Here is a 23,841-nt window from a genome sequence, read left to right as displayed (position 1 = left end):
AATCAAAATGCTCCCCACCCGATTCCTGCCAGACCCAGTGTCTGACGGGGCCTGTCTCTGACGTACCCTCTCACTGACGGACACGGACTCTGCTGTACACAGTCTATAGACCATCCAATCTCTCTTTGACCAAGTTCCTTACGCGCCGTCGTTGCAAGGAACGCTTCCGGCGGAGATCGGTTCAGGCATAGACGTCCGGCAGAGACATTGTGAGGCAGAGAACGCGTCCGGCCGAGACATAGTGAGGAAGAGACTAAGGTAGAGAGCTGATGAGACTGTCAACGAGTCATGCAGAGACCTGCTGTGGTACTATCTTACTGACGCACAAGGATCTGCTGTGCACAGTCTCTAGGCCATCCGGTCTCTCTTTCACCGTGTTCCTTACGCGCCGTCGTTGCAAGGAACGCTTCCGTTGGAGACCGGTTGAGGCATACACGTTGTCCGGCAGTGTCAGGCAGAGAGCAAGGCAGAGAGGTTGCGAGGCTGTCACCAAGTCATGCAGAGACCTGCTGCTGTAGAGACGAGTTCTAGCACGAAGCTGTTCTAGTGAGGTTCGCGTGAGGCGAATTTTGAAATTTTTTGAAAATTTTCGAAAACTCAAAAAATGCTGGAAAATGTCGGAACCGCGCACAAAACCAAAAATTTTTGAAAAATTTTCAAAACAAATTTATATGAAAATTTTTCAAATTTTTTGAGTTTTGTGCGCGATTTGTAAGATTTCCAGCATTTTTCGACTTTTTGAAAATTTTGAAAATTTGCATCAAAATTCTCCCCTCCCTTATACCTGCCAGACCCGTTTTCTGGCGTGGTCTGTCTCTGACGTACCATCGCACTGACGGACATGCACTCTGCTGTGCACAGTCTCTAGCCCATCCGGTCTCTCTTTTACCGTGTTCCTTACGCGCCGTCGTTGCAAGGAACGCTTCCGTTGGAGACCGGTTGAGGCATACACGTTGTCTGGCAGACAGTGTCAGGCAGAGAGCAAGGCAGAGAGGTTGCGAGGCTGTCACCAAGTCATGCAGAGACCTGCTGCTGTAGAGACGAGTTCTAGCACGAAGCTGTTCTAGTGAGGTTCGCGTGAGGCGAATTTTGAAAATTTTTGAAAATTTTCGAAAACTCAAAAAATGCTGGAAAATGTCGGAAACGCGCACAAAACCAAAAATTTTTGAAAAATTTTCAAAACAAATTTATATGAAAATTTTTCAAATTTTTTGAGTTTTGTGCGCGATTTGGAAGATTTCCAGCATTTTTCGACTTTTTGAAAATTTTGAAAATTTGCATCAAAATTCTCCCCTCCCTTATACCTGCCAGACCCGTTTTCTGGCGTGGTCTGTCTCTGACGTACCATCGCACTGACGGACATGCACTCTGCTGTGCATAGTCTCTAGCCCATCCGGTCTCTCTTTGACCGTGTTTCTTACGCGCCGTCGTTGCAAGGAACGCTTCCGTTGGAGACCGGTTGAGGCATACACGTTGTCCGGCAGACAGTGTCAGGCAGAGAGCTTGCGAGGCTGTCACCAAGTCATGCAGAGACCTGCTGCTGGAGAGACGAGTTCTAGCACGAAGCTGTTCTAGTGAGGTTCGCGTGAGGCGAATTTTGAAAATTTTTGAAAATTTTCGAAAACTCAAAAAATGCTGGAAAATGTCGGAAACGCGCACAATACCAATAATTTTTGAAAAATTTTCAAAAAAAATTTATATGAACATTTTTCAATTTTTTTTCAGTTTTGTGCGCGATTTGGAAGATTTCCAGCATTTTTCGACTTTTTGAAAATTTTGAAAATTTGCATCAAAATTCTCCCCTCCCTTATACCTGCCAGACCCGTTTTCTGGCGTGGTCTGTCTCTGACGTACCATCGCACTGACGGACATGCACTCTGTTGTGCACAGTCTCTAGCCCATCCGGTCTCTCTTTCACCGTGTTCCTTACGCGCCGTCGTTGCAAGGAACGCTTCCATGGAGACCGGTTGAGGCATACACGTTGTCCGGCAGACAGTGTCAGGCAGAGAGCTTGCGAGGCTGTCACCAAGTCATGCAGAGACCTGCTCCGGTAGAGACGAGTTCTAGCACGAAGCTGTTCTAGTGAGGTTCGCGTGAGGCGAATTTTGAAAATTTTTGAAAATTTTCGAAAACTCAAAAAATGCTCCAAAATGTCGGAAACCGCGCACAAAACCAAAAATTTTTGAAAAATTTTCAAAAAAAATTTATATGAAATTTTTTCAAATTTTTTGAGTTTTGTCCGCGATTTGGAAGATTTCCAGCATTTTTCGACTTTTTGAAAATTTGCATAAAAATTATCCCCTCCCTTATACCTGCCAGACCCGTTTTCTAGCGTGGTCTGCCTCTGACGTACCATCGTACTGAAGGACATGCACTCTGCTGTGCACAGTCTCTAGCCCATCCGGTCTCTCTTTCACCGTGTTCCTTACGCGCCGTCGTTGCAAGGAACGCTTCCATGGAGACCGGTTGAGGCATATACGTTGTCCGGCAGACAGTGTCAGGCAGAGAGCTTGCGAGGCTGTCACCAAGTCATGCAGAGACCTGCTCCTGTAGAGACGAGTTCTAGCACGCAGCTGTTCTAGTGAGGTTCGCGTGAGGCGAATTTTGAAAATTTTCGAAAAATCAAAAAATGCTGGAAAATGTCGGAAACGCACACAAAACCAAAAATTTTTGAAACATTTTCAAAAAAAATTTATATGAAATTTTTTCAAATTTTTTGAGTTTTGTGCGCCATTTGGAAGATTTCCAGCATTTTTCGACTTTTTGAAAATTTTGAAAATTTGCATCAAAATTCTCCCCTCCCTTATACCTGCCAGACCCGTTTTCTGGCGTGGTCTGTCTCTGACGTACCATCGTACTGAAGGACATGCACTCTGCTGTGCACAGTCTCTAGCCCATCCGGTCTCTCTTTGACCGTGTTCCTTACGCGCCGTCGTTGCAAGGAACGCTTCCGTTGGAGACCGGTTGAGGCATACACGTTGTCCGGCAGACAGTGTCAGGCAGAGAGCTTGCGAGGCTGTCACCAAGTCATGCAGAGACCTGCTCCTGTAGAGACGAGTTCTAGCACGCAGCTGTTCTAGTGAGGTTCGCGTGAGGCGAATTTTGAAAATTTTTGAAAATGTTCGAAAAATCAAAAAATGCTGGAAAATGTCGGAAACGCGCACAAAACCAAAAATTTTTGAAAAATTTTCAAAAAAAATTTATATGAAATTTTTCAATTTTTTTGAGTTTTTTGCGCGATTTGACAGATTTCCAGCATTTTTCGACTTTTTGAAAATTTTGAAAATTTGCATCAAAATTTTGCCCTCCCTTACACCTGCCAAACCCGTTTTCTGGCGTGGTCTGTCTCTGACGTACCATCGCACTGACGGACATGCACTCTGCTGTGCACAGTCTCTAGCCCATCCGGTCTCTCTTTGACCGTGTTCCTTACGCGCCGTCGTTGCAAGGAACGCTTCCGTTGGAGACCGGTTGAGGCATACACGTTGTCCGGCAGACAGTGTCAGGCAGAGAGCTTGCGAGGCTGTCACCAAGTCATGCAGAGACACGCTGCTGTAGAGACGAGTTCTAGCACGAAGCTGTTCTAGTGAGGTTCGCGTGAGGCGAATTTTGAAAATTTTTGAAAATTTTCGAAAACTCAAAAAATGCTGGAAAATGTCGGAAACGCGCACAAAACCAAAAATTTTTGAAAAATTTTCAAAAAAAATTTATATGAAATTTTTTCAAATTTTTTGAGTTTTGTGCGCGATTTGGAAGATTTCCAGCATTTTTCGACTTTTTGAAAATTTGCATAAAAATTCTCCCCTCCCTTATACCTGCCAGACCCGTTTTCTGGCGTGGTCTGCCTCTGACGTACCATCGTACTGAAGGACATGCACTCTGCTGTGCACAGTCTCTAGCCCATCCGGTCTCTCTTTGACCATGTTCCTTACGCGCCGTCGTTGCAAGGAACGCTTCCGTTGGAGACCGGTTGAGGCATACACGTTGTCAGGCAGACAGTGTCAGGCAGAGAGCAAGGCAGAGAGGTTGCGAGGCTGTCACCAAGTCATGCAGAGACCTGCTCCTGTAGAGACGAGTTCTAGCACGAAGCTGTTCTAGTGAGGTTCGTGTGAGGCGAATTTTGAAAATTTTTGAAAATTTTCGAAAAATCAAAAAATGCTGGAAAATGTCGAAAACGCGCACAAAACCAAAAATTTTTGAAAATTTTTTGAAAAAAATTTATATGAAAATTTTTCAAATTTTTTGAGTTTTGTGCGCGATTTGGAAGATTTCCAGCATTTTTCGACTTTTTGAAAATTTTGAAAATTTGCATCAAAATTCTCCTCTCCCTTATACCTGCCAGACCCGTTTTCTGGCGTGGTCTGTCTCTGACGTACCATCGCACTGACGGACATGCACTCTGTTGTGCACAGTCTCTAGCCCATCCGGTCTCTCTTTGACCGTGTTCCTTACGCGCCGTCGTTGCAAGGAACGCTTCCGTTGGAGACCGGTTGAGGCATACACGTTGTCCGGCAGACAGTGTCAGGCAGAGAGCTTGCGAGGCTGTCACCAAGTCATGCAGAGACCTGCTCCTGTAGAGACGAGTTCTAGCACGCAGCTGTTCTAGTGAGGTTCGCGTGAGGCGAATTTTGAAAATTTTTGAAAATGTTCGAAAAATCAAAAAATGCTGGAAAATGTCGGAAACGCGCACAAAACCAAAAATTTTTGAAAAATTTTCAAAAAAAATTTATATGAAATTTTTCAATTTTTTTGAGTTTTTTGCGCGATTTGACAGATTTCCAGCATTTTTCGACTTTTTGAAAATTTTGAAAATTTGCATCAAAATTTTGCCCTCCCTTACACCTGCCAAACCCGTTTTCTGGCGTGGTCTGTCTCTGACGTACCATCGCACTGACGGACATGCACTCTGCTGTGCACAGTCTCTAGCCCATCCGGTCTCTCTTTGACCGTGTTCCTTACGCGCCGTCGTTGCAAGGAACGCTTCCGTTGGAGACCGGTTGAGGCATACACGTTGTCCGGCAGACAGTGTCAGGCAGAGAGCTTGCGAGGCTGTCACCAAGTCATGCAGAGACACGCTGCTGTAGAGACGAGTTCTAGCACGAAGCTGTTCTAGTGAGGTTCGCGTGAGGCGAATTTTGAAAATTTTTGAAAATTTTCGAAAACTCAAAAAATGCTGGAAAATGTCGGAAACGCGCACAAAACCAAAAATTTTTGAAAAATTTTCAAAAAAAATTTATATGAAATTTTTTCAAATTTTTTGAGTTTTGTGCGCGATTTGGAAGATTTCCAGCATTTTTCGACTTTTTGAAAATTTGCATAAAAATTCTCCCCTCCCTTATACCTGCCAGACCCGTTTTCTGGCGTGGTCTGCCTCTGACGTACCATCGTACTGAAGGACATGCACTCTGCTGTGCACAGTCTCTAGCCCATCCGGTCTCTCTTTGACCATGTTCCTTACGCGCCGTCGTTGCAAGGAACGCTTCCGTTGGAGACCGGTTGAGGCATACACGTTGTCAGGCAGACAGTGTCAGGCAGAGAGCAAGGCAGAGAGGTTGCGAGGCTGTCACCAAGTCATGCGGAGACCTGCTCCTGTAGAGACGAGTTCTAGCACGAAGCTGTTCTAGTGAGGTTCGCGTGAGGCGAATTTTGAAAATTTTTGAAAATTTTCGAAAAATCAAAAAATGCTGGAAAATGTCGAAAACGCGCACAAAACCAAAAATTTTTGAAAATTTTTTGAAAAAAATTTATATGAAAATTTTTCAAATTTTTTGAGTTTTGTGCGCGATTTGGAAGATTTCCAGCATTTTTCGACTTTTTGAAAATTTTGAAAATTTGCATCAAAATTCTCCTCTCCCTTATACCTGCCAGACCCGTTTTCTGGCGTGGTCTGTCTCTGACGTACCATCGCACTGACGGACATGCACTCTGTTGTGCACAGTCTCTAGCCCATCCGGTCTCTCTTTCACCGTGTTCCTTACGCGCCGTCGTTGCAAGGAACGCTTCCGTTGGAGACCGGTTGAGGCATACACGTTGTCCGGCAGTCAGGCAGAGAGCTTGCGAGGCTGTCACCAAGTCATGCAGAACCTGCTCCTGTAGAGACGAGTTCTAGCACGCAGCTGTTCTAGTGAGGTTCGCGTGAGGCGAATTTTGAAAATTTTTTAAAATTTTCGAAAACTCAAAAAATGCTGGAAAATGTCGGAAACGCGCACAAAACCAAAAATTTTTGAAATTTTTTTATGAAACTTTTTATGAAAATTATTCAATTTTTTTGAGTTTTGTGTGCGATTTGGAGGATTTCCAGCATTTTTCGACTTTTTGAAAATTTTGAAAATTTGCATCAAAATTCTCCCCTCCCTTATACCTGTCAGACCCGTTTTCTGGCGTGGTCTGTCTCTGACGTACCATCGCACTGACGGACATGCACTCTGTTGTGCACAGTCTCTAGCCCATCCGGTCTCTCTTTCACCGTGTTCCTTTCGCGCCGTCGTTGCAAGGAACGCTTCCGTTGGAGACCGGTTGAGGCATACACGTTGTCCGGCAGTGTCAGGCAGAGAGGTTGCGAGGCTGTCACCAAGTCATGCAGAGACCTGCTCCTGTAGAGACGAGTTCTAGCACGCAGCTGTTCTAGTGAGGTTCGCGTGAGGCGAATTTTGAAAATTTTCGAAAAATCAAAAAATGCTGGAAAATGTCGGAAACGCGCACAAAACCAAAAATTTTTGAAAAATTTTAAAAAAAAATTTATATGAAAATTTTTCAAATTTTTTGAGTTTTGTGCGCGATTTGGAAGATTTCCAGCATTTTTCGACTTTTTGAAAATTTGCATCAAAATTCTCCCCTCCCTTATACCTGCCAGACCTGTTTTCTGGCGTGGTCTGCCTCTGACGTACCATCGTACTGAAGGACATGCACTCTGCTGTGCACAGTCTCTAGCCCATCCGGTCTCTCTTTGACCATGTTCCTTACGCGCCGTCGTTGCAAGGAACGCTTCCGTTGGAGACCGGTTGAGGCATACACGTTGTCAGGCAGACAGTGTCAGGCAGAGAGCAAGGCAGAGAGGTTGCGAGGCTGTCACCAAGTCATGCGGAGACCTGCTCCTGTAGAGACGAGTTCTAGCACGAAGCTGTTCTAGTGAGGTTCGCGTGAGGCGAATTTTGAAAATTTTTGAAAATTTTCGAAAAATCAAAAAATGCTGGAAAATGTCGAAAACGCGCACAAAACCAAAAATTTTTGAAAATTTTTTGAAAAAAATTTATATGAAAATTTTTCAAATTTTTTGAGTTTTGTGCGCGATTTGGAAGATTTCCAGCATTTTTCGACTTTTTGAAAATTTTGAAAATTTGCATCAAAATTCTCCTCTCCCTTATACCTGCCAGACCCGTTTTCTGGCGTGGTCTGTCTCTGACGTACCATCGCACTGACGGACATGCACTCTGTTGTGCACAGTCTCTAGCCCATCCGGTCTCTCTTTCACCGTGTTCCTTACGCGCCGTCGTTGCAAGGAACGCTTCCGTTGGAGACCGGTTGAGGCATACACGTTGTCCGGCAGTCAGGCAGAGAGCTTGCGAGGCTGTCACCAAGTCATGCAGAACCTGCTCCTGTAGAGACGAGTTCTAGCACGCAGCTGTTCTAGTGAGGTTCGCGTGAGGCGAATTTTGAAAATTTTTTAAAATTTTCGAAAACTCAAAAAATGCTGGAAAATGTCGGAAACGCGCACAAAACCAAAAATTTTTGAAATTTTTTTATGAAACTTTTTATGAAAATTATTCAATTTTTTTGAGTTTTGTGTGCGATTTGGAGGATTTCCAGCATTTTTCGACTTTTTGAAAATTTTGAAAATTTGCATCAAAATTCTCCCCTCCCTTATACCTGTCAGACCCGTTTTCTGGCGTGGTCTGTCTCTGACGTACCATCGCACTGACGGACATGCACTCTGTTGTGCACAGTCTCTAGCCCATCCGGTCTCTCTTTCACCGTGTTCCTTTCGCGCCGTCGTTGCAAGGAACGCTTCCGTTGGAGACCGGTTGAGGCATACACGTTGTCCGGCAGTGTCAGGCAGAGAGGTTGCGAGGCTGTCACCAAGTCATGCAGAGACCTGCTCCTGTAGAGACGAGTTCTAGCACGCAGCTGTTCTAGTGAGGTTCGCGTGAGGCGAATTTTGAAAATTTTCGAAAAATCAAAAAATGCTGGAAAATGTCGGAAACGCGCACAAAACCAAAAATTTTTGAAAAATTTTCAAAAAAAATTTATATGAAAATTTTTCAAATTTTTTGAGTTTTGTGCGCGATTTGGAAGATTTCCAGCATTTTTCGACTTTTTGAAAATTTGCATCAAAATTCTCCCCTCCCTTATACCTGCCAGACCTGTTTTCTGGCGTGGTCTGTCTCTGACGTACCATCGTACTGAAGGACATGCACTCTGTAGTGCACAGTCTCTAGCCCATCCGGTCTCTCTTTGACCGTGTTCCTTACGCGCCGTCGTTGCAAGGAACGCTTCCGTTGGAGACCGGTTGAGGCATACACGTTGTCTGGCAGACAGTCAGGCAGAGAGCAAGGCAGAGAGGTTGCGAGGCTGTCACCAAGTCATGCAGAGACCTGCTGCTGTAGAGACGAGTTCTAGCACGAAGCTGTTCTAGTGAGGTTCGCGTGCGGCGAATTTTGAAAATTTTTGGAAATTTTCGAAAACTCATAAAATGCTGGAAAATGTCGGAAACGCGCACAAAACCAAAAATTTTTGAAAAATTAAAAAAAAAAGTTATATGAAAATTTATCAAATTTTTTGAGTTTTGTGCGCGATTTGGAAGATTTCCAGCATTTTTTGACTTTTTGAAAATTTTGAAAATTTGCATCAAAATTATCCCCTCCCTTATACCTGCCAGACCCGTTTTCTGGCGTGGTCTGTCTCTGACGTACCATCGCACTGACGGACATGCACTCTGCTGTGCACAGTCTCTAGCCCATCCGGTCTCTCTTTGACCGTGTTCCTTACGCGCCGTCGTTGCAAGGAACGCTTCCGTTGGAGACCGGTTGAGGCATACACGTCCGGCAGACTGTCAGGCAGAGAGCTTGAGAGGCTGTCACCAAGTCATGCAGAGACCTGCTCCTGTAGAGACGAGTTCTAGCACGCAGCTGTTCTAGTGAGGTTTGCGTGAGGCGAATTTTGAAAATTTTTGAAAATTTTCGAAAAATCAAAAAATGCTGTAAAATGTCGGAAACCCGCACAAAACCAAAAATTTTTGAAAAATTTTCAAAAAAAAATTATATGAACATTTTTCAATTTTTTTCAGTTTTGTGCGCGATTTGGAAGATTTCCAGCATTTTTCGACTTTTTGAAAATTTTGAAAATTTGCATCAAAATTCTCCCCTCCCTTATACCTGCCAGACCCGTTTTCTGGCGTGGTCTGTCTCTGACGTACCATCGCACTGACGGACATGCACTCTGTTGTGCACAGTCTCTAGCCCATCCGGTCTCTCTTTCACCGTGTTCCTTACGCGCCGTCGTTGCAAGGAACGCTTCCATGGAGATCGGTTGAGGCATACACGTTGTCCGGCAGACAGTGTCAGGCAGAGAGATTGCGAGGCTGTCACCAAGTCATGCAGAGACCTGCTCCGGTAGAGACGAGTTCTAGCACGAAGCTGTTCTAGTGAGGTTCGCGTGAGGCGAATTTTGAAAATTTTTGAAAATTTTCGAAAACTCAAAAAATGCTCCAAAATGTCGGAAACCGCGCACAAAACCAAAAATTTTTGAAAAATTTTCAAAAAAAATTTATATGAAATTTTTTCAAATTTTTTGAGTTTTGTGCGCGATTTGGAAGATTTCCAGCATTTTTCGACTTTTTGAAAATTTGCATAAAAATTATCCCCTCCCTTATACCTGCCAGACCCGTTTTCTAGCGTGGTCTGCCTCTGACGTACCATCGTACTGAAGGACATGCACTCTGCTGTGCACAGTCTCTAGCCCATCCGGTCTCTCTTTGACCGTGTTCCTTACGCGCCGTCGTTGCAAGGAACGCTTCCGTTGGAGACCGGTTGAGGCATACACGTTGTCCGGCAGACAGTGTCAGGCAGAGAGCTTGCGAGGCTGTCACCAAGTCATGCAGAGACACGCTGCTGTAGAGACGAGTTCTAGCACGAAGCTGTTCTAGTGAGGTTCGCGTGAGGCGAATTTTGAAAATTTTTGAAAATTTTCGAAAAATCAAAAAATGCTGGAAAATGTCGAAAACGCGCACAAAACCAAAAATTTTTGAAAAATTTTCAAAAAAAATTTATATGAAAATTTTTCAAATTTTTTGAGTTTTGTGCGCGATTTGGAAGATTTCCAGCATTTTTCGACTTTTTGAAAATTTTGAAAATTTGCATCAAAATTCTCCCCTCCCTTATACCTGCCAGACCCTTTTTCTGGCGTGGTCTGTCTCTGACGTACCATCGCACTGACGGACATGCACTCTGTTGTGCACAGTCTCTAGCCCATCCGGTCTCTCTTTCACCGTGTTCCTTACGCGCCGTCGTTGCAAGGAACGCTTCCGTTGGAGACCGGTTGAGGCATACACGTTGTCCGGCAGTGTCAGGCAGAGAGCTTGCGAGGCTGTCACCAAGTCATGCAGAGACCTGCTCCTGTAGAGACGAGTTCTAGCACGCAGCTGTTCTAGTGAGGTTCGCGTGAGGCGAATTTTGAAAATTTTCGAAAAATCAAAAAATGCTGGAAAATGTCGGAAACGCGCACAAAACCAAAAATTTTTGAAAAATTTTCAAAAAAAAATTATATGAAATTTTTCAATTTTTTTGAGTTTTTTGCGCGATTTGACAAATTTCCAGCATTTTTCGACTTTTTGAAAATTTTGAAAATTTGCATCAAAATTTTGCCCTCCCTTACACCTGCCAGACCCGTTTTCTGGCGTGGTCTGTCTCTGACGTACCATCGCACTGACGGACATGCACTCTGCTGTGCACAGTCTCTAGCCCATCCGGTCTCTCTTTGACCGTGTTCCTTACGCGCCGTCGTTGCAAGGAACGCTTCCGTTGGAGACCGGTTGAGGCATACACGTTGTCCGGCAGACAGTGTCAGGCAGAGAGCTTGCGAGGCTGTCACCAAGTCATGCAGAGACACGCTGCTGTAGAGACGAGTTCTAGCACGAAGCTGTTCTAGTGAGGTTCGCGTGAGGCGAATTTTGAAAATTTTTGAAAATTTTCGAAAACTCAAAAAATGCTGGAAAATGTCGGAAACGCGCACAAAACCAAAAATTTTTGAAAAATTTTCAAAAAAAATTTATATGAAAATTTTTCAAATTTTTTGAGTTTTGTGCGCGATTTGGAAGATTTCCAGCATTTTTCGACTTTTTGAAAATTTTGAAAATTTGCATCAAAATTCTCCTCTCCCTTATACCTGCCAGACCCGTTTTCTGGCGTGGTCTGTCTCTGACGTACCATCGCACTGACGGACATGCACTCTGTTGTGCACAGTCTCTAGCCCATCCGGTCTCTCTTTCACCGTGTTCCTTACGCGCCGTCGTTGCAAGGAACGCTTCCGTTGGAGACCGGTTGAGGCATACACGTTGTCCGGCAGTCAGGCAGAGAGCTTGCGAGGCTGTCACCAAGTCATGCAGAGACCTGCTCCTGTAGAGACGAGTTCTAGCACGCAGCTGTTCTAGTGAGGTTCGCGTGAGGCGAATTTTGAAAATTTTTTAAAAATTTCGAAAACTCAAAAAATTCTGGAAAATGTCGGAAACGCGCACAAAACCAAAAATTTTTGAAATTTTTTTATGAAAATTTTTATGAAAATTTTTCAATTTTTTTGAGTTTTGAGTGCGATTTGGAGGATTTCCAGCATTTTTCGACTTTTTGAAAATTTTGAAAATTTGCATCAAAATTCTCCCCTCCCTTATACCTGTCAGACCCGTTTTCTGGCGTGGTCTGTCTCTGACGTACCATCGTACTGAAGGACATGCACTCTGCTGTGCACAGTCTCTAGCCCATCCGGTCTCTCTTTGACCGTGTTCCTTACGCGCCGTCGTTGCAAGGAACGCTTCCGTTGGAGACCGGTTGAGGCATACACGTTGTCCGGCAGACAGTGTCAGGCAGAGAGCTTGCGAGGCTGTCACCAAGTCATGCAGAGACACGCTGCTGTAGAGACGAGTTCTAGCACGAAGCTGTTCTAGTGAGGTTCGCGTGAGGCGAATTTTGAAAATTTTTGAAAATTTTCGAAAACTCAAAAAATGCTGGAAAATGTCGGAAACGCGCACAAAACCAAAAATTTTTGAAAAATTTTCAAAAAAAATTTATATGAAAATTTTTCAAATTTTTTGAGTTTTGTGCGCGATTTGGAAGATTTCCAGCATTTTTCGACTTTTTGAAAATTTTGAAAATTTGCATCAAAATTCTCCTCTCCCTTATACCTGCCAGACCCGTTTTCTGGCGTGGTCTGTCTCTGACGTACCATCGCACTGACGGACATGCACTCTGTTGTGCACAGTCTCTAGCCCATCCGGTCTCTCTTTCACCGTGTTCCTTACGCGCCGTCGTTGCAAGGAACGCTTCCGTTGGAGACCGGTTGAGGCATACACGTTGTCCGGCAGTCAGGCAGAGCTTGCGAGGCTGTCACCAAGTCATGCAGAGACCTGCTCCTGTAGAGACGAGTTCTAGCACGCAGCTGTTCTAGTGAGGTTCGCGTGAGGCGAATTTTGAAAATTTTTTAAAAATTTCGAAAACTCAAAAAATTCTGGAAAATGTCGGAAACGCGCACAAAACCAAAAATTTTTGAAATTTTTTTATGAAAATTTTTATGAAAATTTTTCAATTTTTTTGAGTTTTGTGTGCGATTTGGAGGATTTCCAGCATTTTTCGACTTTTTGAAAATTTTGAAAATTTGCATCAAAATTCTCCCCTCCCTTATACCTGTCAGACCCGTTTTCTGCCGTGGTCTGTCTCTGACGTACCATCGTACTGAAGGACATGCACTCTGCTGTGCACAGTCTCTAGCCCATCCGGTCTCTCTTTGACCGTGTTCCTTACGCGCCGTCGTTGCAAGGAACGCTTCCGTTGGAGACCGGTTGAGGCATACACGTTGTCCGGCAGACTGTCAGGCAGAGAGATTGCGAGGCTGTCACCAAGTCATGCAGAGACCTGCTGCTGTAGAGACGAGTTCTAGCACGAAGCTGTTCTAGTGAGGTTCGCGTGCGGCGAATTTTGAAATTTTTTGGAAATTTTCGAAAACTCAAAAAATGCTGGAAAATGTCGGAAACGCGCACAAAACCAAAAATTTTTGAAAAATTTTCAAAAAAAATTTATATGAAATTTTTTCAAATTTTTTGTGTTTTGTGCGCGATTTGGAAAATTTCCAGCATTTTTCGACTTTTTGAAAATTTGCATAAAAATTCTCCCCTCCCTTATACCTGCCAGACCCGTTTTCTGGCGTGGTCTGCCTCTGACGTACCATCGTACTGAAGGACATGCACTCTGCTGTGCACAGTCTCTAGCCCATCCGGTCTCTCTTTGACCATGTTCCTTACGCGCCGTCGTTGCAAGGAACGCTTCCGTTGGAGACCGGTTGAGGCATACACGTTGTCAGGCAGACAGTGTCAGGCAGAGAGCAAGGCAGAGAGGTTGCGAGGCTGTCACCAAGTCATGCAGAGACCTGCTCCTGTAGAGACGAGTTCTAGCACGAAGCTGTTCTAGTGAGGTTCGCGTGAGGCGAATTTTGAAAATTTTTGAAAATTTTCGAAAAACCAAAAAATGCTGGAAAATGTCGGAAACGCGCACAAAACCAAAAATTTTTGAAAAATTTTCAAAAAAAATTTATATGAAATTTTTCAATTTTTTTGAGTTTTGTGCGCGATTTGGAAGATTTCCAGCATTTTTCGACTTTTTGAAAATTTTGAAAATTTGCATCAAAATTTTGCCCTCCCTTATACCTGCCAGACCCGTTTTCTGGCGTGGTCTGTCTCTGACGTACCATCGCACTGACGGACATGCACTCTGCTGTGCATAGTCTCTAGCCCATCCGGTCTCTCTTTGACCGTGTTCCTTACGCGCCGTCGTTGCAAGGAACGCTTCCGTTGGAGACCGGTTGAGGCATACACGTTGTCCGGCAGTGTCAGGCAGAGAGCTTGCGAGGCTGTCACCAAGTCATGCAGAGACCTGCTCCTGTAGAGACGAGTTCTAGCACGCAGCTGTTCTAGTGAGGTTCGCGAGAGGCGAATTTTGAAAATTTTCGAAAAATCAAAAAATGCTGGAAAATGTCGGAAACGCGCACAAAACCAAAAATTTTTGAAAAATTTTCAAAAAAAATTTATATGAAATTTTTTCAACTTTTTTGAGTTTTGTGCGCCATTTGGAAGATTTACAGCATTTTTCGACTTTTTGAAAATTTTGAAAATTTGCATCAAAATTCTCCCCTCCCTTATACCTGCCAGACCCGTTTTCTGGCGTGGTCTGTCTCTGACGTACCATCGTACTGAAGGACATGCACTCTGCTGTGCACAGTCTCTAGCCCATCCGGTCTCTCTTTGACCGTGTTCCTTACGCGCCGTCGTTGCAAGGAACGCTTACGTTGGAGACCGGTTGAGGCATACACGTTGTTCGGCAGACAGTGTCAGGCAGAGAGCTTGCGAGGCTGTCACCAAGTCATGCAGAGACCTGCTCCTGTAGAGATGAGTTCTAGCACGCAGCTGTTCTAGTGATGTTCGCGTGAGGCGAATTTTGAAAATTTTCGAAAAATCAAAAAATGCAGGAAAATGTCGGAAACGCGCACAAAACCAAAAATTTTTGAAAAATTTTCAAAGAAAATTTATATGAAAATTTTTCAAATTTTTTGCGTTTTGTGCGCGATTTGAAAGATTTCCAGCATTTTTCGACTTTTTGAAAATTTGCATCAAAATTCTCCCCTCCCTTATACCTGCTAGACCCGTTTTCTGGCGTGGTCTGTCTCTGACGTACCATCGTACTGAAGGACATGCACTCTGCTGTGCACAGTCTCTAGCCCATCCGGTCTCTCTTTGACCGTGTTCCTTACGCGCCGTCGTTGCAAGGAACGCTTCCGTTGGAGACCGGTTGAGGCATACACGTTGTCCGGCAGACAGTGTCAGGCAGAGAGCTTGCGAGGCTGTCACCAAGTCATGCAGAGACACGCTGCTGTAGAGACGAGTTCTAGCACGAAGCTGTTCTAGTGAGGTTCGCGTGAGGCGAATTTTGAAAATTTTTGAAAATTTTTGAAAACTCAAAAAATGCTGGAAAATGTCGGAAACGCGCACAAAACCAAAATTTTTTGAAAAATTTTCAATAAAAATTTATATGAAGATTTTTCAAATTTTTTGAGTTTTGTGCGCCATTTGAAAGATTTCCAGCATTTTTCGACTTTTTGAAAATTTTGAAAATTTGCATCAAAATTCTCCCCTCCCTTATACCTGCCAGACCCGTTTTCTGGCGTGGTCTGTCTCTGACGTACCATCGCACTGACGGACATGCACTCTGCTGTGCACAGTCTCTAGCCCATCCGGTCTCTCTTTCACCGTGTTCTTTACGCGCCGTCCTTGCGAGGAACGCTTCCGTTGGAGACCGGTTGAGGCATACACGTTGTCCGGCAGACAGTGTCAGGCAGAGAGCTTGCCAGGCTGTCACCAAGTCATGCAGAGACCTGTTGCTGTAGAGACGAGTTCTAGCACGAAGCTGTTCTAGTGAGGTTCGCGTGAGGCGGATTTTGAAAATTTTTGAAAATTTTCGAAAACTCAAAAAATGCTGGAAAATGTCGGAAACGCGCACAAAACCAAAAATTTTTGAAAAATTTTCAAAAAAAATTTATATGAAATTTTTTCAAATTTTTTGAGTTTTGTGCGCGATTTGGAAGATTTCCAGCATTTTTCGACTTTTTGAAAATTTTGAAAATTTGCATCAAAATTCTCACCTCCCTTATACCTGCCAGACCCGTTTTCTGGCGTGGTCTGTCTCTGACGTACCATCGCACTGACGGACATGCACTCTGCTGTGCACAGTCTCTAGCCCATCCGGTCTTTCTTTGACCGTGTTCCTTACGCGCCGTCGTTGCAAGGAACGCTTCCGTTGGAGACCGGTTGAGGCATACACGTCCGGCAGTGTCAGGCAGAGAGCTTGCGAGGCTGTCACCAAGTCATGCAGAGACCTGCTCCTGTAGAGACGAGTTCTAGCACGCAGCTGTTCTAGTGAGGTTCGCGTGAGGCGAATTTTGAAAATTTTTGAAAATTTTCGAAAAATCAAAAAATGCTGGAAAATGTCGGAAACGCGCACAAAACCAAAAATTTTTGAAAAATTTTCAAAAAGAATTTATATGAAATTTTTTCAACTTTTTTGAGTTTTGTGCGCCATTTGGAAGATTTACAGCATTTTTCGACTTTTTGAAAATTTTGAAAATTTGCATCAAAATTCTCCCCTCCCTTATACCTGCCAGACCCGTTTTCTGGCGTGGTCTGTCTCTGACGTACCATCGTACTGAAGGACATGCACTCTGCTGTGCACAGTCTCTAGCCCATCCGGTCTCTCTTTGACAGTGTTCCTTACGCGCCGTCGTTGCAAGGAACGCTAACGTTGGAGACCGGTTGAGGCATACACGTTGTTCGGCAGACAGTGTCAGGCAGAGAGCTTGCGAGGCTGTCACCAAGTCATGCAGAGACCTGCTCCTGTAGAGATGAGTTCTAGCACGCAGCTGTTCTAGTGATGTTCGCGTGAGGCGAATTTTGAAAATTTTCGAAAAATCAAAAAATGCAGGAAAATGTCGGAAACGCGCACAAAACCAAAAATTTTTGAAAAATTTTCAAAGAAAATTTATATGAAAATTTTTCAAATTTTTTGCGTTTTGTGCGCGATTTGAAAGATTTCCAGCATTTTTCGACTTTTTGAAAATTTTCTAAATTTGCATCAAAATTCTCCCCTCCCTTATAACTGCCATACCCGTTTTCTGGCGTGGTCTGTCTCTGACGTACCATCGCACTGACGGACATGCACTCTGTTGTGCACAGTCTCTAGCCCATCCGGTCTCTCTTTCACCGTGTTCCTTACGCGCCGTCGTTGCAAGGAACGCTTCCGTTGGAGACCGATTGAGGCATACACTTTGTCCGGCAGACAGTGTCAGGCAGAGAGCATGCGAGGCTGTCACAAAGTCATGCAGAGACCTGCTCCTGTAGAGACGAGTTCTAGCACGCAGCTGTTCTAGTGAGGTTCGCGTGAGGCGAATTTTGAAAATTTTTGAAAATTTTCGAAAAATCAAAAAATGCTGGAAAATGTCGGAAACGCGCACAAAACCAAAAATTTTTGAAAAATTTTAAAAAAAATGTATATGAAAATTTTTCAACTTTTTTAAGTTTTGTGCGCGATTTGGAAGATTTCCAGCATTTTTCGACTTTTTGAAAATTTGCATCAAAATTCTCCCCTCCCTTATACCTGCTAGACCCGTTTTCTGGCGTGGTCTGTCTCTGACGTACCATCGTACTGAAGGACATGCACTCTGCTGTGCACAGTCTCTAGCCCATCCGATCTCTCTTTGACCGTGTTCCTTACGCGCCGTCGTTGCAAGGAACGCTTCCGTTGGAGACCGGTTGAGGCATACACGATGTCAGGCAGACAGTGTCAGGCAGAGAGCTTGCGAGGCTGTCACCAAGTCATGCAGAGACCTGCTCCTGTAGAGACGAGTTCTGCAAGAAGCTGTTCTAGTGAGGTTCGCTTGAGGCGAATTTTGAAAATTTTTGAAAACTCAAAAAATGCTGGAAAATGTCGGAAACGCGCACAAAACCAAAATTTTTTGAAAAATTTTCAATAAAAATTTATATGAAGATTTTTCAAATTTTTTGAGTTTTGTGCGCCATTTGAAAGATTTCCAGCATTTTTCGACTTTTTGAAAATTTTGAAAATTTGCATCAAAATACTCCCCTCCCTTATACCTGCCAGACCCGTTTTCTGGCGTGGTCTGTCTCTGACATACCATCGCACTGATGGACATGCACACTGCTGTGCACAGTCTCTAGCCCATCCGGTCTCTCTTTCACCGTGTTCCTTACGCGCCGTCGTTGCAAGGAACGCTTCCGTTGGAGACCGGTTGAGGCATACACGTTGTCCGGCAGACAGTGTCAGGCAGAGAGCTTGCGACGCTGTCACCAAGTCATGCAGAGACACGCTGCTGTAGAGACGAGTTCTAGCACGAAGCTGTTCTAGTGAGGTTCGCGTGAGGCGAATTTTGAAAATTTTTGAAAATTTTCGAAAAATCAAAAAATGCTGGAAAATGTCTAAAACGCGCACAAAACCAAAAATTTTTGAAAAATTTTCAAAAAAAATTTATATGAAAATTTTTCAAATTTTTTGAGTTTTGTGCGCGATTTGGAAGATTTCCAGCATTTTTCGACTTTTTGAAAATTTTGAAAATTTGCATCAAAATTCTCACCTCCCTTATACCTGCCAGACCCGTTTTCTGGCGTGGTCTGTCTCTGACGTACCATCGCACTGACGGACATGCACTCTGCTGTGCACAGTCTCTAGCCCATCCGGTCTTTCTTTGACCGTGTTCCTTACGCGCCGTCGTTGCAAGGAACGCTTCCGTTGGAGACCGGTTGAGGCATACACGTCCGGCAGTGTCAGGCAGAGAGCTTGCGAGGCTGTCACCAAGTCATGCAGAGACCTGCTCCTGTAGAGACGAGTTCTAGCACGCAGCTGTTCTAGTGAGGTTCGCGTGAGGCGAATTTTGAAAATTTTTGAAAATTTTCGAAAAATCAAAAAATGCTGGAAAATGTCGGAAACGCGCACAAAACCAAAAATTTTTGAAATTTTTTTATGAAAATTTAATGAAAATTTTTCAATTTTTTTGAGTTTTGTGTGCGATTTGGAGGATTTCCAGCATTTTTCGACTTTTTGAAAATTTTGAAAATTTGCATCAAAATTCTCCCCTCCCTTATACCTGTCAGACCCGTTTTCTGCCGTGGTCTGTCTCTGACGTACCATCGTACTGAAGGACATGCACTCTGCTGTGCACAGTCTCTAGCCCATCCGGTCTCTCTTTGACCGTGTTCCTTACGCGCCGTCGTTGCAAGGAACGCTTCCGTTGGAGACCGGTTGAGGCATACACGTTGTCCGGCAGACTGTCAGGCAGAGAGATTGCGAGGCTGTCACCAAGTCATGCAGAGACCTGCTGCTGTAGAGACGAGTTCTAGCACGAAGCTGTTCTAGTGAGGTTCGCGTGCGGCGAATTTTGAAATTTTTTGGAAATTTTCGAAAACTCAAAAAATGCTGGAAAATGTCGGAAACGCGCACAAAACCAAAAATTTTTGAAAAATTTTCAAAAAAAATTTATATGAAATTTTTTCAAATTTTTTGTGTTTTGTGCGCGATTTGGAAAATTTCCAGCATTTTTCGACTTTTTGAAAATTTGCATAAAAATTCTCCCCTCCCTTATACCTGCCAGACCCGTTTTCTGGCGTGGTCTGCCTCTGACGTACCATCGTACTGAAGGACATGCACTCTGCTGTGCACAGTCTCTAGCCCATCCGGTCTCTCTTTGACCATGTTCCTTACGCGCCGTCGTTGCAAGGAACGCTTCCGTTGGAGACCGGTTGAGGCATACACGTTGTCAGGCAGACAGTGTCAGGCAGAGAGCAAGGCAGAGAGGTTGCGAGGCTGTCACCAAGTCATGCAGAGACCTGCTCCTGTAGAGACGAGTTCTAGCACGAAGCTGTTCTAGTGAGGTTCGCGTGAGGCGAATTTTGAAAATTTTTGAAAATTTTCGAAAAACCAAAAAATGCTGGAAAATGTCGGAAACGCGCACAAAACCAAAAATTTTTGAAAAATTTTCAAAAAAAATTTATATGAAATTTTTCAATTTTTTTGAGTTTTGTGCGCGATTTAGAAGATTTCCAGCATTTTTCGACTTTTTGAAAATTTTGAAAATTTGCATCAAAATTTTGCCCTCCCTTATACCTGCCAGACCCGTTTTCTGGCGTGGTCTGTCTCTGACGTACCATCGCACTGACGGACATGCACTCTGCTGTGCATAGTCTCTAGCCCATCCGGTCTCTCTTTGACCGTGTTCCTTACGCGCCGTCGTTGCAAGGAACGCTTCCGTTGGAGACCGGTTGAGGCATACACGTTGTCCGGCAGTGTCAGGCAGAGAGCTTGCGAGGCTGTCACCAAGTCATGCAGAGACCTGCCCCTGTAGAGACGAGTTCTAGCACGCAGCTGTTCTAGTGAGGTTCGCGAGAGGCGAATTTTGAAAATTTTCGAAAAATCAAAAAATGCTGGAAAATGTCGGAAACGCGCACAAAACCAAAAATTTTTGAAAAATTTTCAAAAAAAATTTATATGAAATTTTTTCAACTTTTTTGAGTTTTGTGCGCCATTTGGAAGATTTACAGCATTTTTCGACTTTTTGAAAATTTTGAAAATTTGCATCAAAATTCTCCCCTCCCTTATACCTGCCAGACCCGTTTTCTGGCGTGGTCTGTCTCTGACGTACCATCGTACTGAAGGACATGCACTCTGCTGTGCACAGTCTCTAGCCCATCCGGTCTCTCTTTGACCGTGTTCCTTACGCGCCGTCGTTGCAAGGAACGCTTACGTTGGAGACCGGTTGAGGCATACACGTTGTTCGGCAGACAGTGTCAGGCAGAGAGCTTGCGAGGCTGTCACCAAGTCATGCAGAGACCTGCTCCTGTAGAGATGAGTTCTAGCACGCAGCTGTTCTAGTGATGTTCGCGTGAGGCGAATTTTGAAAATTTTCGAAAAATCAAAAAATGCAGGAAAATGTCGGAAACGCGCACAAAACCAAAAATTTTTGAAAAATTTTCAAAGAAAATTTATATGAAAATTTTTCAAATTTTTTGCGTTTTGTGCGCGATTTGAAAGATTTCCAGCATTTTTCGACTTTTTGAAAATTTGCATCAAAATTCTCCCCTCCCTTATACCTGCTAGACCCGTTTTCTGGCGTGGTCTGTCTCTGACGTACCATCGTACTGAAGGACATGCACTCTGCTGTGCACAGTCTCTAGCCCATCCGGTCTCTCTTTGACCGTGTTCCTTACGCGCCGTCGTTGCAAGGAACGCTTCCGTTGGAGACCGGTTGAGGCATACACGTTGTCCGGCAGACAGTGTCAGACAGAGAGCTTGCGAGGCTGTCACCAAGTCATGCAGAGACACGCTGCTGTAGAGACGAGTTCTAGCACGAAGCTGTTCTAGTGAGGTTCGCGTGAGGCGAATTTTGAAAATTTTTGAAAATTTTTGAAAACTCAAAAAATGCTGGAAAATGTCGGAAACGCGCACAAAACCAAAATTTTTTGAAAAATTTTCAATAAAAATTTATATGAAGATTTTTCAAATTTTTTGAGTTTTCTGCGCCATTTGAAAGATTTCCAGCATTTTTCGACTTTTTGAAAATTTTGAAAATTTGCATCAAAATTCTCCCCTCTCTTATACCTGCCAGACCCGTTTTCTGGCGTGGTCTGTCTCTGACGTACCATCGCACTGACGGACATGCACTCTGCTGTGCACAGTCTCTAGCCCATCCGGTCTCTCTTTCACCGTGTTCTTTACGCGCCGTCCTTGCGAGGAACGCTTCCGTTGGAGACCGGTTGAGGCATACACGTTGTCCGGCAGACAGTGTCAGGCAGAGAGCTTGCCAGGCTGTCACCAAGTCATGCAGAGACCTGTTGCTGTAGAGACGAGTTCTAGCACGAAGCTGTTCTAGTGAGGTTCGCGTGAGGCGGATTTTGAAAATTTTTGAAAATTTTCGAAAACTCAAAAAATGCTGGAAAATGTCGGAAACGCGCACAAAACCAAAAATTTTTGAAAAATTTTCAAAAAAAATTTATATGAAATTTTTTCAAATTTTTTGAGTTTTGTGCGCGATTTGGAAGATTTCCAGCATTTTTCGACTTTTTGAAAATTTTGAAAATTTGCATCAAAATTCTCACCTCCCTTATACCTGCCAGACCCGTTTTCTGGCGTGGTCTGTCTCTGACGTACCATCGCACTGACGGACATGCACTCTGCTGTGCACAGTCTCTAGCCCATCCGGTCTTTCTTTGACCGTGTTCCTTACGCGCCGTCGTTGCAAGGAACGCTTCCGTTGGAGACCGGTTGAGGCATACACGTCCGGCAGTGTCAGGCAGAGAGCTTGCGAGGCTGTCACCAAGTCATGCAGAGACCTGCTCCTGTAGAGACGAGTTCTAGCACGCAGCTGTTCTAGTGAGGTTCGCGTGAGGCGAATTTTGAAAATTTTTGAAAATTTTCGAAAAATCAAAAAATGCTGGAAAATGTCGGAAACGCGCACAAAACCAAAAATTTTTGAAAAATTTTCAAAAAAATGTATATGAAAATTTTTCAACTTTTTTAAGTTTTGTGCGCGATTTGGAAGATTTCCAGCATTTTTCGACTTTTTGAAAATTTGCATCAAAATTCTCCCCTCCCTTATACCTGCTAGACCCGTTTTCTGGCGTGGTCTGTCTCTGACGTACCATCGTACTGAAGGACATGCACTCTGCTGTGCACAGTCTCTAGCCCATCCGATCTCTCTTTGACCGTGTTCCTTACGCGCCGTCGTTGCAAGGAACGCTTCCGTTGGAGACCGGTTGAGGCATACACGATGTCAGGCAGACAGTGTCAGGCAGAGAGCTTGCGAGGCTGTCACCAAGTCATGCAGAGACCTGCTCCTGTAGAGACGAGTTCTGCAAGAAGCTGTTCTAGTGAGGTTCGCGTGAGGCGAATTTTGAAAATTTTTGAAAACTCAAAAAATGCTGGAAAATGTCGGAAACGCGCACAAAACCAAAATTTTTTGAAAAATTTTCAATAAAAATTTATATGAAGATTTTTCAAATTTTTTGAGTTTTGTGCGCCATTTGAAAGATTTCCAGCATTTTTCGACTTTTTGAAAATTTTGAAAATTTGCATCAAAATACTCCCCTCCCTTATACCTGCCAGACCCGTTTTCTGGCGTGGTCTGTCTCTGACGTACCATCGCACTGATGGACATGCACACTGCTGTGCACAGTCTCTAGCCCATCCGGTCTCTCTTTCACCGTGTTCCTTACGCGCCGTCGTTGCAAGGAACGCTTCCGTTGGAGACCGGTTGAGGCATACACGTTGTCCGGCAGACAGTGTCAGGCAGAGAGCTTGCGACGCTGTCACCAAGTCATGCAGAGACACGCTGCTGTAGAGACGAGTTCTAGCACGAAGCTGTTCTAGTGAGGTTCGCGTGAGGCGAATTTTGAAAATTTTTGAAAATTTTCGAAAAATCAAAAAATGCTGGAAAATGTCTAAAACGCGCACAAAACCAAAAATTTTTGAAAAATTTTCAAAAAAAATTTATATGAAAATTTTTCAAATTTTTTGAGTTTTGTGCGCGATTTGGAAGATTTCCAGCATTTTTCGACTTTTTGAAAATTTTGAAAATTTGCATCAAAATTCTCCCCTCCCTTATACCTGCCAGACCCGTTTTCTGGCGTGGTCTGTCTCTGACGTACCATCGCACTGACGGACATGCACTCTGTTGTGCACAGTCTCTAGCCCATCCGGTCTCTCTTTCACCGTGTTCCTTTCGCGCCGTCGTTGCAAGGAACGATTCCGTTGGAGACCGGTTGAGGCATACACGTTGTCCGGCAGTGTCAGGCAGAGAGCTTGCGAGGCTGTCACCAAGTCATGCAGAGACCTGCTCCTGTAGAGACGAATTCTAGCACGCAGCTGTTCTAGTGAGGTTCGCGTGAGGCGAATTTTGAAAATTTTCGAAAAATCAAAAAATGCTGGAAAATGTCGGAAACGCGCACAAAACCAAAAATTTTTGAAAAATTTTCAAAAAAAATTTATATGAAAATTTTTCAAATTTTTTGAGTTTTGTGCGCGATTTGGAAGA

The 23,841-nt window shown here is 44.0% G+C and overlaps 1 protein-coding gene across 6 annotated transcripts in view; it reads right to left on the bottom strand.

The window, feature by feature from the left end:
• LOC110840777 (neurotrimin-like) overlaps positions 1-23,841 on the bottom strand; it is a 540,194-nt gene that overhangs the window by 70,325 nt on the left and 446,028 nt on the right. The gene's annotated exons all lie outside the window — the stretch shown is intronic.

This window comes from Zootermopsis nevadensis, unplaced genomic scaffold, assembly GCF_977971745.1.
Source record: "Zootermopsis nevadensis isolate Lab colony 2312 unplaced genomic scaffold, Znev_1.0 Znev_ptg000028l, whole genome shotgun sequence".
In the NCBI taxonomy this organism is placed as follows: Eukaryota; Metazoa; Arthropoda; class Insecta; order Blattodea; family Termopsidae; genus Zootermopsis; species Zootermopsis nevadensis.
Note: the sequence above shows the minus strand (reverse complement) of the source record. Positions and strands in the feature narration are given on the sequence as shown.